The sequence below is a fragment of the Armigeres subalbatus genome, chromosome 2 (assembly GCF_024139115.2).
Source record: "Armigeres subalbatus isolate Guangzhou_Male chromosome 2, GZ_Asu_2, whole genome shotgun sequence".
Lineage (NCBI taxonomy): Eukaryota > Metazoa > Arthropoda > Insecta > Diptera > Culicidae > Armigeres > Armigeres subalbatus.
The window spans coordinates 173,720,946-173,735,758 of NC_085140.1; positions in this window are offsets into that span (position 1 = coordinate 173,720,946).

Consider the following 14,813-nt stretch of genomic DNA (forward strand, 5'->3'; position numbering starts at 1 on the left):
ATCCGACGGTTTCGTTAATTTATTTATCAAAAGCGTAGGTGACGAATTATAGTGGAAAGCATAGCAAAAAGAAGAGAAGCTTTAGGGTTTATAGCAAAAAAAGCCACCCACGATACAGTGCCGCGCAAAATAACTGTAACCTATGCACCGAAGCGGGCGCCATTTTTCTATTGAATGGACTACATTAGTGTGTAACACTACCATTCTAACAACGAAACAAGCTTCAAATCCTTGAAAAAGGTAAAATAAATTACCGAAACCGTCGGATGCAGAAGTAAACCTGTTTTTGCTGCTTTACAAGACTGCAACGGCCGAAAACGACTTGATTTTCAAATCTGTTGATTGCAGTTAAAAAATCAGCTTTAATTTATTTTTACTGAGGCCTGTTGGAAATATTAAGCGATGAATATTTTTAGTTGTTTATGGTAAAGAGGCATACTTTTGAAAATGGTAAACAGGTACAAAACTGATCTGTTACTTATGTCCTTTTGTAAAATTAAGCTAGATTCTACCTATGGAATTTGGGTAACAATATTTTTCTTTAACAATATTAAACAAAATTAATTTTCTTTTATTCGTATTCTTTTTATTAGTTTTTTGCATTATGTATATAAAGCAAAAAAAAACTATTCAATAAAAATTCCGCGGAATTTTTTTTTTAATTTCGTTTCGTTTCGAAAAATTTCGAATCAAATGGACCTCAATTTCGTTTCGTTTCGAAGTATCGGAAGTAAATCTGAATTTCGTTTCGTTTCGTTCCGAACCAACAATAGCATTTCAAATTTCGTTTCGTTTCGTTTCGTCAGGAAAAAATGTGTTATCGCATACCCTTAGTTATCACGCCTATCTAGAGAGTAGGAGGTGGAGGGTTCGAGTCCCTCCAAGACACGTGGATTCTTTTTGCGCAAATTTCATATCAATTTGTCCATTTCGAAACATGTGCTGTGCATATGCACAGCCAAGATATTTAACAAAAAAATGGTTTTCGTACGGCCGAGTTGCCGAAGAATATGCAATTAATTATGTATTTCTTATTTAATGAATACTTAGAAATGTTAGAATATTCAGAAAATTGTTGCCCACACACATTTACTCCAACATGTTTAGTTGCTTAAAACATGCCTTCAACAGGAAGTACTGCAGCGCACATTGTACAATTCTTTCAAGCGAACAAAGATCGTGGAGAAAGTACACGGTGGACAATTTGAAACGTGATTTTTTTTTCGAAAACTGTTAAAGAAGTTTTGGTCTACTAAGCTCCATTGTATACAAAGGTAATTGGAAGGCCAAATACACGAAGCAACTCATCCATAGGATCAGAAGCACTATCCGGAAATGGCAGGCGTCCAACGGTTATGTCAAACCTGCAAGATTAAACTATGCCTACCGGCAGACCACGGACCATATGCTATCATGCATTAATTAATAACGTTTAAACGCATGTTTAAAGACTAAGCCCAACTCTACTATAACAATAGAGTGATTCAAATTTTTACTTTTTTGCTCCCCTGTGCTTAAAAGATTGTTTTTGTTATTTTAATAGTCCTCCTAAATTTTTAGCTGATTTGGATGTAATTTGATTGTACACGTACCATTTGAAGGTTATATGAAAATAACTATGAGAATTGCCACTTATGTAAAGGATCGTTTCGTGCAGCAGCTCAGAATCTATTTGAATATATTTAACGCATCGCCATCATAGAAGAGATACTAAGCTGAAAGTCAGTTGCAGTGTTGGTAAAATCACTCATAAATCTCAATCAACGAGCGCTCCCGTGCGAACGAAATCATCTGCGATTTTAAAGGAATGCATCACGCTTGAATTTTTCATGCTAAAACGCATCATTTCACTCATTTGCCAAAAAATCATTTTGGTTTAAAAACGCATTTGAAATCAATTTGGGGGCAATTTATTGCTTATACATAAAAGAGTGTCTAATATTTTATACGACAAACGTCAATTCACTGTTTTTAACGAAGGAGAACAAAAGAAAACCTACGATGATTCAAATGGATGATTCAACTCATCCATGAGTTTTTAGGTGCTGAGTTGGTGCGTTTCAACTCACGCTTGATTTGAATCATCCATGAGTTTTGAGATTTTGAGTTTTTACCAACACTGGTCAGTTGTTGTTGCGAAGCAATCTGACTTTTGTGAGCAAAATTATAAAGTAAACAGGAATGATCATTATTGATGTTATTCTTTTACGTGTTAAATTGAATTTCCCACAATTCAGTATTTTCCTAATAACTTTTGTTGCCATCATCAAATCGTTTAGCAACTATGACGATATTTTTCTTTGTTAAATTTTCTATGTTGCTGATGTATCCATACATGTTTAGAGCTCAATGGGCAATGATGCGGAACAGCTTTTCACAAAAGTTACTGTTTTCATAGTAATTTTCATACAAGCTTCAAAATGCTTGTGCTCAGTGAAATAACATCCAAATTAGCTAAAAATTTAGGATGATTATTAAAATTGCAAATGCCATCGTTTAAGCATAAGGGAGCAAAAAAGTCAAAATTTGAATCACTCTAATATAACATATATCAGATTGAACTGTACTTCTTTGTAATTTTCTTTCAGAGCCATTCTTTCCATTCCCGCTATTTAGTGGCCACCCGTTACATAACCCCATTCTGAGTCGCAAATACGTATTTAGTATTCTTCTATAAAACGTCCTAGTATTTTGTTAGAAATATCTTACAGAAAACGAAAAATATCTTCAACTATTCTATCCTATTTGCGTGAATCTAATCAGATATGAATCAGATCAGTATAACTTTGAGGCAAAGCTGTGTGGCGGTGTGGATTCCAAGGGCCCTTGTGAAGTCTTTTTTGAGCGCCTATTTTTTATTAAAGACCAATTTCTTCACCTCCGCTTAGGCCGCAAACCAGGTTTAAGCACATAGTTAAGAACCGTTTAAGAGTTAAGAAGGACCTAAGGGATAAATTGACTGTAAGCACGTGACCGGCATCATTATTGGTCATGAAATGGGAACTCCGATGCAAGAACCAGTAGAATATTTTTTTTATCCAAAGTAGATTATACAATTGGTGAGCTGTGCATATTTGCTGTATCTCGGCCAATCATGATTAGCAACTACGATGTGTACAGTTAATCAAGCTAAGCTAAGCTCTTCTTTGACTATTTGCCCGATATGTACGGAACATTGCAGATTCGTGGGCATTTCTCAGATCTTTGCATTAAATTTGCAAAAAAAAATCCAGAACGGGTTGGAAGCATTTAAACTGCTGAAAGTTCTTTACTCATGATTGTTTTCAGCTCATACTGACAATAACAGCTGTTTCTTGCACTTAATTAAACATTTTTTGGATATGTCATATGCACAAACACATATACAAGGACAAACAGACAATAGTTCACTTGTGAATAAATTATTTCATATCTGGTAAACTGCTGCCGTAAAAATTCTGCGGCCACATTTGTGAAATACAATCTGAAACACATATCTTTGTGTATTTTAGAAAGGTTTACAGGATAATTCTAGTTAGCAAATGTATGCTATTACCAATTCTCTTTCTGCGTATACTCACGGCGGAGAATCCCACTGGATAAAAAATTAAATCTATGCATTTATTTTCTAATTTCAATTTAGCTCAATACCATAAAACCACGCTGATAAGTGAATATGAAGTATGCTTCTGTATAATCACATAATTCTTAAGTGAAATAAGGTTTTTAACGAAATTTGAAACGAAAAATCACACAATTTCTATATTTTTATATACTTACCTACTAATATAAAACTGAACTGATTGATCAGCTTCGGGAGCACACGCTCCACGATGTATTCCTTTCAAAACAAATACTGGGGTATTGCCTTATCGCCAATAGTATATAAACGGGAATGCGACGATTTATCACAGACTCTATTATTGGTCGCAAAACAGTTATTTGACTATGAAAAGTGAAATCAAAATTCCGTACATAATGTAAAACCAATTAAATAAAAATTCCGCGGAAAAAAAATTAAAATTTCGTTTCGTTTCGAAAAATTTCGAATTAAATGGACCTTGATTTCGTATCGTTTCGAAGTTTCGAAAATAAATCTATATTTCGTTTCGTTTCGTTTCGAATCAACATAGACATTATAAATTTCGTTTCGTTTCGTTTCGTTAGGAAAAAGTGTGTTATCGCATACCCTTAGCCGTAAGTGTCAAAAGTGGGGTCACGGAATTAAACATTGTCGCATGGATGCTAAATGCATGATTTGTGGTGGAACCTCTCACGCCAAGGACGCCTGTCCTGTGAGAGAAGATTTCCAATTAATTTAAATGTGCTATTTATTGGGGGTATCACAAATCCAATTTCTGGGAAAGCCCTTCACACAAAAAAGTGTTTAATTCCAATGGACATTGCTATTATAACTGAAACATATTTAAACCGGTGGCTTCAATCCCAAATTCCGTTCATGGAATAATGCTCAAAGAAATTCCAATGGTAAAATTTTATTTGTTCTGCGGGATATTATACTATTCAACATCCCAATGGACCAACTTGATTTTCTTCCAGTCGAAATCCCTCTGCAATTGATTTAGTTTTAACGGATTCATGTCAGCTACATGTGGCCAATTGTTAACTCATGCTGACTTTGATTCTGATCACCTTCCTGTGTCGTTTGAATCCTCACAAGAAGCCATAATCCAATCAGCTCAACTTTTGATTATCATAGAGCTGATTGGGATTTATATTAAACGTATATCGACAGAAATTTTGATGTTGGTATTCCTCTCAATACCAAAAGTGATATTGATAATGCTCTCGTATCTTTGACAAATTTAATTGTCGAAGCCAAAGGCATTGCAATTCCTAAATGTGAAATTAAATTCAACTCCATTATTGTTGATGACGATCTTCAGCTTCTGATCCGTCTTAAAAATATGAGGCAAATGCAATACCAAAGAACTCGCGATCCCAGGTTGAAAGTTATTTGGCTATTCTAAGAAATACCAACTTTGAGAATAATGTCTCGAAGTTGGATCCCAGTTCGAAATCCCTTTGGAAATTAACGATAATTCTTAAAAAACCTCAAAAATTCCAGCACTTAAATTGGGGAATGAAATTTTATTACAAATGGCGTAAAGGCTCAAAAACTTGCTCAGCAGTTCGAGAGTGCCCATAATTTTAGTCTAGGTCTCACTAGCCTTCTTTAAGAGAATGTTTTTAATAGAGTGATTCAAATTTTAACTTTTTCGCTCCTCTATCCTTAAATGATGACATTTGTCGTTTTATTAATCTTCCCAAATTTTTAGCTAATTTGGATGTAACTAGACTGATCACGCGCAGTTTGAAGTTTGTATGAAAATTACTATGAAAACAGTTACTTTTGTGGAAAACCGTTCCGCAACGAGGCTCATTAAGCTCTAAAAATATATGGCTATGTTGGCAACATAGAAAATTTTGCAATGAAACTGATCGTCTTTGTTGCGAAACGATTCTATGCTTGCAAGATAAGTTATTAGGGAAATACTGAATCGTGGTAAATTCAATTTAACACGTAAAAGAATAACATCAATATCAATAATGAGCATTTTTGTTTCCTTTATAACTTTGCTTACAAAAGTCAGATCGCTTCGCAACAACAACTGTCCTCTAGCTTAGGAAGTATTCTATGAAGTCATCGTGTCGATTACATTTGAATAGTTAATGGGTCGCAACACGGAACAGTTTTTCACTTAAGTGGCGATTTCTATAGTAATTTCCATACAAACTTCAAACTGCGCGTGCTCAGTCTAGTTACATCCAAATTAGCTAAAAATTTAGGAGGATTAATAAAACAGCAAATGTCATCGTTTAAGCATAGAGGAGCGAAAAAGTCAAAATTTGAATCACTCTAGTGTTTAACCATTCGTTGGGATCTATTACTAGAAAATTCAAAAATGAATTGATATTATCTACATATTTATCAAAAAACTTCCTGAGAGCTCTTTATCCTCCCAAGTAACATTTTAAGTTTTATAGCGCTCTTGAATACCATAATTTACTCTTCAAGAGTGTTATAATACCAGTATAAAACCAAAATGTTACTAGGGCTTTTTGGTTAAATTATTCAACAAAAGTTTTCAATTGGCATACTTCACAGATAATTGGAAAAACGCCAAAATGAAGGTTTGATTGTAAAATTGATGATTTTTAATTCTCTTCTGTACATTATTAAAATTTTTATTGGATCACTCACTGCAGGTAAACTTTCAGAATTCGAAATCTGATAGATTACATGTAAGAGCTGGTGTTCCCCAAGGCAGCATACTGGGGCCCATATTGTATAACATTTTTACTTCTGACTTACCTGTTTTACCACCAGGATGTCAAAAATCTTTGTTTGCAGATGACACGGGCCTTTCAGTCTTCGTGTCATTTGTAGTAGATTGCAGAAAAGTTTGGATATTTTCTCCACTTACTTGCATAAAAGAAAGATTTCCCCGAATACTCCCAAAACTCAGCTTATAATTTTCCCACTTAAGCCGAGAGCTTCTTATTTGAAACCTTCTAGCAGACATATTGTCTCTATGAATGGGGTTCCAATTAATTGGTCTAGCGAAGCTAAATATTTAGGACTTCAGCTAGATCAAAAATTAACTTTTAAAAATCACATTGAAGGTCTTCAAGCTAAATTTAATAAATATATTAAGTGTCTATATCCACTTATAATCAGAAAATCAAAACTTTGTCTTAAGAACAAACTTTTGATTTACAAACAAATATTTAGACCTACCATGTTGTATGCTGTGCCAATATGGATTAGTTGCTGCAATACCAGAAATAAGGCACTCCAGAGGATTCAAAATAAAATTCTGAAAATGATTCTGAAGTTGCCTCCGTGGTATAGTACCAATGAACTTCATAGAATTTCTAATATTGAGACATTGCAACAAATGTCCAACAAAATAATTTCCAATTTTAGACAAAAATCGTTGCAATCTTCTATTGCAACGATTAGCTCCTTGTACCCTTAGTATAAAATAGGTTAAGATTAGTTTAAGTTGAAAACATTGTAATTCCTACATGGTTCAATTCAACCAGAGGAAAAATTCTAACTGCCAGAGGCAATTGAAATGTATTAATAATAAATAAAAATATAACATAGCAAATAAGGATGATAGTGTTAAGAAAACACGGAACACCTAGTCTAAGAGATGAATGCATGTATTAGATAATAAGCAAATAAAATTAGTTAAAAAAAATAAAAAAATAAAATAAAAAAACATTCATATTCAATTAATGAGTGTCAAGACCAAAGTGTAAAATAATCGAAAATTTTTGGTGAAGTACACCTTTCTTCAATTGTCAGTTCAGTTCCAGACACATTCATAGTCGGCTCTGGACAGTCAATATTCAGTTGAATAATAGTCATTGAATATTTATGCACATTTTACAAATTGATAAATTATCTGAAATCTAAACACGTTTCAAATGAGTAAAGTGATTTATCACTCAGTACTGAATCCGATTTTCATCCGCGAGGCACTTTCAACGGTAAACATTAACGTAAATAATGCTAATAATGTTTTTTCTGCACATAGTAAACACACTCAGTGACAGTCGAATGAATGAGTTGGTGGAGTAGTCGTCTGACTATGTCATTCTATGTTTTGAATATTCATGCGATGTTTGTCAAAATTCGGACTGAAGTTGCTTCATGAAGATGAATATTTTATGCTCTGCAGTCAAGACAAATGAGCTTTTTTTTCATTTCTGAAAAAGATCCCTGTGTGGCAGTGAAATTGCACTTGTTGATAATTATGAAAAGGCAATATCTAATTGATTTGAAAGCATCAAAGTAAGCTTGATATGAACAACAACGGAGAGCTACTAAAATATCAATCAAAGCAAACGTGATACTATGCCTGTAGTAGAAGACATGTGGTTAACCATCACAGACTACAGTGATAGTTTTCCAGTAGATTTCCGCTTGCCTAACAGCATGATAATTTCCACAGATCCCATCAGCATCCGAGATAAATTTTCACAGCAATCTCTAAAGAATTCCTTTGAGAATCATCGAAGTATTCCAACCGGAATCCAGAAGAATTCACACTGGATTCCTTTCGGTATCGTTAAGAGATACCCTTGGTTGGGAATCTGTGGGAGATACCCTTCATAATCAATGGAGGATTTGTTTCATAATCTCTCGTTAATTTGCTTCGGAATTCCTCCGGAGTCGTTCGAAGATCTGTTTCGAAATTGTTCGGAGATTTGCTTCGAAATTCCTTGACGATTTGTTTCAGAATACTTCAACGATTTGCTTCAGAATTTATTGAATATTTATTTTAGAGTCTCTCGACGTTTTGGCTACTAATCCCTGAATGATTTGCTTCGGAATCCCTCTGACGAATTGCTTCGGAATCATTCGACAATTTGCTTCGGAATACTTCGACGGTTTGCATCGGAACTCCAAGAAGATTAATTTCGGGCTCCCTCGGCGATTTACTTCGGAATCCTCCGAATATTTGCTTCGGAATCCTTCAACGATTTGCCTAAACATACATGGAGGACTCCCTTGGGAATCGCTGGAGAATTCGTTACGCAATCTCTGGAGGATTGGTTTGGAGTCCCTTCACGATTTTCTTCGGGATCCCTCTACCGATTGTTTCGGAATCATTCGACGATTTGCTTCATCCCTGGAACATTACCTACGAAATCCCTAAATATTCTCGTTGAAATTCCTGGAGGATTATATTCGGAATCTCTAGAAGATTCTCATTAGAATCCCTGAAACATTTCCGTCGGATTCACTAGAACATTCGAACATTCCTGGAAGTCGAAACTCCTAGATGGTGGAGGATGTTCATAAAATTCTCATTGGAAGCCCTGGAACATTCCTGTCGGAATACCTGGTGTGTTGCCTTTAGAATTCCTGGAGGAATGTCGCCTTTTTCCTTCATTTGAGATAGATAGTATATTTATGAAATATGTTATAATTTCCTCTGGCTACCGGTGTGACATAATGTCCTTTCAGTGTGCGGGACAAGCCGAGCGCTACTACACTTAGATGCAAAGCCATACGCTATCAACTTGAGTCTTTGTAGCAATCGTCTGCTGCTAAACAAACATACTTCGATACTATGGGCTACAGCAGAAAGCACGGTTCGGCACTTCATCCCATAGCTCCTATTTCCATCAAAAACAAAGCAATGAAAGGGAATTTGGCTGGTTTTTATTTTTGTGATTTTTTCCACCAGTGTGCGCGTGTTAGCAAAAATAGCTACGAGACAGGTGCTGTATTTCTTTGTTTTGCGAAGAGATGAATAAATGTTCAGTGAGATGGAAAACGGAACAGTTCCCCTACTTGAGAAAAAAGAATATGGATGAGTGTGATTGATGGTTGATTAGGTGGTTGGACCGTATTTATCACATTATCAATAAGAAAGCTTAATGAGGTGGGAAAATGTTCGAGAATTCTTGAAAAGAAGCTCAAACTAGAGAAAATAAATGAAGTAGCTATAGCCCCCCCCTAGGCATTGAGGCTAGTTAACCCAATGCGGAAAAATTCACGGAAATTTCAATAAACGCCCTAGTTTGAACGGAAAATTCTGAGGACTTCTTTAATTTTGAATCAGCGTGTAAAATTATAGACCAACGGCGTGACGAATTTCAAGCGGCGGCGCGCCGATGCAAAAATGCCGGCGGCGGCGGCGTGCTAAAAACTGTCTGCAGCGGCGGCGTGGCGCGGCGGCGCACACCTCTACTCGATACCCACAGAAAATCTCCCATTTTGAGAAAAAGCGATTTAAAAAAATGCTTTTGGCTCAAAACTTCCAACACGAATTTCAACATTCTACTATTATAAAAGTTCTTCCATATTTGTTCTTGATATTTTGTGATTAAAAAATTAATGTCGTTTGGGGATTTATATTTTTTTTTGTAAAGAGTCAAAATATTAGGCCTTCTCAAAAAGTTAGTCGCGACATGACTGAGATTGTTGCTTCACAACAAACATCTTATAAGCTCGAAAGAACGAAGAAAATATTTTTGTCAACCTGTTTGATGGGAAGGCCCCATATTGGAGTGGTACTGTTCAAGTTTTCGGTGGATTGACGTCTCACCCTGCTCCGATCAATTCATCAAGAAGTCGCACCGTATTTCGTTGATTTCACTATATCAAGTTGCCAATAGGCATGTTTGTTGGGGTTATTGTAGTCTTATTCGGTCGTTCCAATTGTATTGGTCCCGCGTAGCCACTAGCAGCGTCAATGAAGCCAGCTGAATCAAAATTTAAAGGCCCGAAAAATAAATATAGAACAGAATTTAGAATTTTTTAAACGTCTGCATGCCAGACTACTACATTCATTTTTTCATTTATTTAGTCTACATCTAAACAGATAACACTGAATCAACAATTTGACGCCACAATACACGCTCTACGCTCGCCAAGTCGTTTTGCATCTGGTCTACCCATCTCGCTCGCTGCGCTCCACGCCGTCTCGTACCTGCCGGATCGGAAGCGAACTCCATCTTTGCAGGGTTGCTGTTCGGCATTCTTGCAACATGTCCTGCCCATCGTACCCTTTCGGCTTTTACTACCTTCTGGATACTGGGTTCGCCGTAGAGTTGGGGCTAGCTCGTGGTTCATTCTTCGCCGCCACACACCGTCTTCTTGCACACCGCCAAAGATGGTCCTAAGCACCCGTCTCTCGAATATTCCGAGTGCTTGCAAGTCTTCCTCGAGCATTGTCCATGTTTCATGTCCGTAGAGGACAACCGGTCTTATTAGCGTCTTGTACTACTTACTACTACCAGACTACTGCGATCTTTTCAAATATATTAAGCAGACACTTATAAACAGAAAATGAAAACTTCGAGGCTGTCAGTTTGAATATGAATCTGAAACATTCATTTTCCCAGCAGCTGTTCTAGATTCATTTTTTATACCAGTCAAATGTCAAAAAAAAATAAAACTGGTATAACGCTCCGTTCTATTTTCTGCAGATTTGAACCACGATTGAATCACGAGATTCAAATATTTTTCAATTGTTTTGTTGTATGAATGCGTCATTTTATCTACGGATCAATCCACCTTGCAATTACGGGGCATTTCTTGGCAGCAACATAATGATTTCATTTAATTGAAGATTTGAAATACATGAATGTAACACTGCTGGGGAAACCAGCGAGTTTTTTTTTTTTTTTTCCCTGTTGGGTATTTTAATCACTGCGACCATTTGTTAGATCTATTGTGATATATGCCCCATTTCATATAGCTTTGTCAAGTTGACGCATCATTGCTATGTAGAGCAATTGCATCACCTTGACTACCAGCGTCTTCCCAATACGGTATTATGGTTCTGATGAATCGCACTACCAAATTGGGACTTGTTCTCCAAACTTCAGAGGGTTCTATCAGCCCCCTGTTGAAGAACTGTAATCTTTTTCTAAAAATTGCCGGACAATGGCATAACAGATGTTCCGAGTCTTCCACATGTATACCGCAGAAGCGACATACATCATCTTGAAGTTTTCCTAGCAGCTTCAAGTGATAACGGCTCGGGCAATGGCCTGTTACAAGACCTGTACATGTGTTAAGATCTTTTTTTGAAAGATCTAAGATTTTGCGAGTGATAAATACGTTTGGTGTGATGAAACGTTTAGACTGCCTCGCAATCAAGGTGTTCTTCCAAATGTCCTCTATTTTTAAATGTTCCCAAGACTTGAGTTCCATTCTAAGAGAACACGCAGATACACCACAAAAAGGTTCTGGACCTATGAATTGTCGAGATGAACCAAGTCTTGCCAGCTTATCAGCTTGTTCATTGCCTTCAATGCCACAATGGCCAGGAACCCAATATAGGTTCACTTTGTTACGACTACCCAAGGTTTGGAGTGACTGAACACATTCCCAAACGAGTTTAGATGTGCATCTTGCTGATTTCAGAGCATTCAATGCTGCTTGACTATCAGACATTATGCAAATATTTGAATGCCTGTAATTTCGACGTATGCATAAATTAGAGCATTCAAGAATAGCCTGAACTTCAGCTTGGAAAACAGATGGCCACTTTCCCATGGGAATCGAAATATTCGTCCCTGGGCCAGTCACGCCTGCTCCAACTTGATTGTTCAGTTTTGAACCATCGGTGTAAAACACAATCGATCCTGAACGAAGATTTGGTCCACCATTTGTCCATGTGCTTCGCTCAATATTAATTACATCAAAACATCGATAAAAGTTGTATCTTCTTCTCATCCAATCATCGTTGTTTGTGATCAGTGAGTTGATACTTATTTTGTTTAGAATACTAAGATGTCCTGTTAGGTCACCTTCGAAGAGGTTTGAATCTCTTTTGATCTTCAAAGCACTCTTCTCTGCTTCTAATTGAATAAATTGATCCAATGGTAGCACGTGGAGCAAAGCGTCTAGTGCTGTGTTCGGCGTGCTTCTTATCGCACCAGTTATTGAAAGAGTAGCTAATCTTTGAAGTTTTCCCAACTTCTTCTGTACCACCCTTTCTTTTGTTTTTGGCCACCATACTAATGCGGCATATGATATTCTGGGTTTCACAATCGCCGTATAAATCCATTGAATCATTTTGGCTTAAGTCCCACTTTTTACCGAACGTCGCCTTACTTATCCATAAAGCATTTGTAGCTTTGCTTAATGCTTCTTCAAGATGTAAGTTCCAATTCAGCTTACTGTCAAGTCGAACGCCAAGATGCTTGACTGAGTTTGAAAGTTTCAAATCTGCTCCTTTCAGTTTTAATGTAGGTAAAGAATAATTTCTTCTCCTTGTAAACGCCACTAGTGTGGCCTTTGAAGGGTTTATGTTTAATCCTTCGTTTTCACACCATAATGTGATGAAATTTAGGGCAATTTGCATTCTATTAGAAATAACACAGTCATATTTTCCTCTCACCAATATAACTATATCATCTGCGAAGCCAATTATCTCGAAGCCTCGAGCCTCCAGTTGTTTGAGAAGATCGTCAACGATTAAAGACCACAATAGAGGTGATAGTACGCCTCCTTGAGGGCACCCTTTTACTGCTCTCACACTAATTGATGAGCTTCCAAGGTTTGCCGATATTTCTCGTTTTGATAACATCTCGCCAATCCAGTCAACAATGCATACATCGAAACCTCGTTTCAACATAGCATTCTTCATTGAACTGTGAGATGTGTTATCGAATGCTCCTTCAATGTCGAGGAACGCTGCAAGTGAAATTTCTTTTGCTGCAAAAGATCTTTCCAACTTTGTAACTAACTTGTGAAGCGCTGTTACTGAAGATTTACCCTCCTGATATGCAAACTGATTTTGCTCAGAGGAGTATTTGTCAAATAAGATGATTTTATACGCTCATCTATTAGTTTCCCATTATTTTTAGCATAATGGATGATAAGCTAATTGGTCTGAAGAATTTAGGGGATTATTTATCTTTCTTATTAGCTTTCGGGATAAACGTGACACGCACTTCCTTCCATGCAGTCGGAATATAGCCTAATATCAAGCTCGACCGGAACATCTTAGTCAGAACGGGTGTTAAGATTGCTTTTCCCTTCTGTAGTAGTACAGGAAAAATTCCATCCCTACCTGGAGATTTGAAGGGTTCAAGTGAATCAATCGCCCATTCAACTTTCTGTTCAGTGAATATTTCATTGGCCAGAATGCCAGCATTGCTCCTGGTGCAATTCATCCCAGTGACTTTATTCGTTTGTTGAATATCTCGCCTGGCTTCATTAACACCAGTTTGCATAACAGATGCATTCTGGTCCTCATGTGAATTGATGATAGAACACGGGAAGTGTGTTTGCATCATTACTTCTAATGTTTCATAAGTTGTCTTGGTAAAGGACCCGTCATCTTTTTTAATAGTCCCAAGACCATTTGTGTGATCTTTAGCAAGGACTTTCTGCAATCTAGCAGCTACTGGAGTACTTTCAATGTTTTCACAAGTGTGTATCCAATTTATCCTTTTAGATCTTCGAATTTCTCTATTGTAAGCAGTTAGGGATTCTTTGTTTTGTTCCCACTGTTGTGTACGTATAGCCCGGTTAAAGAGTTTCCGGGTTTTTTTCCGCATCTTTTGTAAATTGGTATTCCACCAAGATACGTCTCTATTTGAAGAACGTTTCTTAGCAGCGCAGCTGACTTGAAAAGCTTTCAGTATCAAGCAAGAAAGTTGCTTAGAACTTAGAAGTCCATGACTAGTATTTAATGAGGTGCTTAAGTTTTCCGCCTCACTAGCCAAGTTTGAGATATAATATTCCCAGTTAGTTTTCCTGGGATCTCTTTTGGTTTCTATGAGTTGATTTCCAGCCTCATATTCAAATAATATGTGCATGTGATCAGATAGAGATATTTCTTCTGATACATGCCAATTTTTGATTTTTTCCGAAAGTGTATGACTACACAAGGTTAAATCAAGAACTTCTTGCCTGATGGCATTTGAGAGAGTGGGTTTGTTCCCCCTGTTACATATATCTACATCATTTTTTGCAATATAGTCGAACAGGTTTTCACCTCTTTTGTTGATATCCGAACTAGCCCAAATAGTGTGATGAGCGTTTGCGTCACAACCGATAATGAAAGCTTTATTTTGCTTCCTGCAATATGAAATAAAAGCAGCTACTTCTGGTGGAGGCACATCGTCAGCATCTCCCGGAAAGTATGCTGAGGCGACAAATATTTCCGTTTTTCCACGAATTGTCGGTACCTCCATCATAACCGCAACAATATCTCGTTCAATAAACTCTGTAATTGGAAGCACTTTTGTTCTTCCATTCACCAAAATTGCAGCCCTGGGAGGTTGCTGTCCTGTTTTGTAAAATACTTTAGAAGTATTTGTAGGAA